Below are 1,765 nucleotides of genomic sequence, written 5' to 3'. Positions count from 1 at the left end.
GTTGGAGACAGTCCTGCTTCAAGCAGGGCATTAGACTAGGTGACCTCCTGAGGTCCCTTCCAACCCTAATTTTCAATAATTCTGTTTAGCTTTGAGAGCTTTTAAGTATGGAAAGTTTCATTCAAGAAGTGAGAGCTTCTATTCAAGATTTTTCTCCTCCCCCCGAAATGCAGGAGCATATGAAATCAGATTTTACTGTAAGTGTTTTTAAAGCATAATTATAACTGTTATTGCTAAATGAATAGATCAGCCTAGAAAGGTAAACCAAACAACTTCCTATGTCAGGAAGCGGATATGTAGTAAATTAACCGGAATCAAAGTGGTTCCATAACTTCATCAAGCACTTTCTCTTTTCTTTTCCTATGTGCATGCATGACTATGCAAAGGGTGTGGGAAATAATGTTTCAGGCCTCACCTAGCCAGATATTGTGCCTATTTAATTAAAATTGGTTTTAAAAAGTTATCAGTACAAGCTGCACCAAGAAAACGACTTGTGAATTGGTGTGCACTAGCTTAAATTGACCAGATTGAGTAAACCAGAGTTAAACTGGTTCAACTTTTTGTGTAAGCAAAGCCAGAGGCATAACCAGGAACTTTAGTGCCCTGGGGAAGATAGTACAGAGTGCTGGAGAGGGAAGTGAGGAGTATCAAGCACTGGAGAGTCCCTGAAAACTGGCAGGTACAGTAATGAACAAACTGCAACTTGAGGCCTTTAGGCCTAAGGTGAATAAAACAAGGATACAATTTTAGTCCTACTTAATGTCTTCACTGGAGCATTTCTGAAATCAGTTCCCATTAACAAGCATGAAAAATATATCCAGTTGCTATTTAAGATGCTATAGAGAAAGCTATCATCATGGCTTCCTGTATCTAGTACAGTGGTTTCTCAGCCTTTTTTGGCTCTGGGCACCCTTCTGTAACTTGCCTGAATTTTGTGGCACCTGCATTTCAAAAACTAATTTCACTCATTTTTTCATTATAAAAATAGTAGACTGACTCCCACCCCTACCTCTTGCAAAGAGCTTAGACCACAGCAGATAAGAATGGCTTCTGATGCTATGGATTCCTACCTGAAATCTCGAGGTTTATCTTGTGAATCACATGTAGGTGTTTACATGCCTAATAGAGCTAATATCACAAAGGAGCCCAGTTGAGACTTACTTATTTAATGTACCTAGACAATCTTATAAGGTCTCTTTATTTAGGATGTTGCTGGAAAAAAAAGTTTATTTTTGCCAGATGCTTACAAAAGCTGATGCATCTCCGTTTCAGTGAGTCTACATGATGCATACAACAACCAAAACAATTCCTAAGGTTACTGCAGAAACCTAAGTATTGAACAAACCTTAAATCATAAACCTGGGCTGCATCCAGCAGGGCAGGAAGCATGGGCTAGTAAAAATAAGAAAAGTACCAGCAATGGTTGCATGTACCCATGAGCTTCCAGTGAAATGGGTCAACTGGATTCAACTCATTGGGCTAAAAGGAATCTCATTTTAAATGGTGACTCCACCAAACTCTGTCCCCCACACCAAATGCTCTGAGAATCTAATGCTCAAATCTACCCAGTGCTCTACTCTCTCACTCACTCTGTATGTGCGCACATGCAACCATATACATGCATGTACACCCATATGCATGTACAGGTGTATACACATAGTGCACCTATAGCGTATAAGGTATACTGTGCGTGCATGGGGGTGCATGTGTTCGTGTGTGTGCATGCAGGTGTGCAAACATGCAGAAGTTTACGTGCATTGCCACG

The sequence above is a fragment of the Alligator sinensis genome, unplaced genomic scaffold (genome assembly GCF_000455745.1).
Source record: "Alligator sinensis unplaced genomic scaffold, ASM45574v1 scaffold406_2, whole genome shotgun sequence".
Lineage (NCBI taxonomy): Eukaryota > Metazoa > Chordata > Crocodylia > Alligatoridae > Alligator > Alligator sinensis.
Note: the sequence above shows the minus strand (reverse complement) of the source record.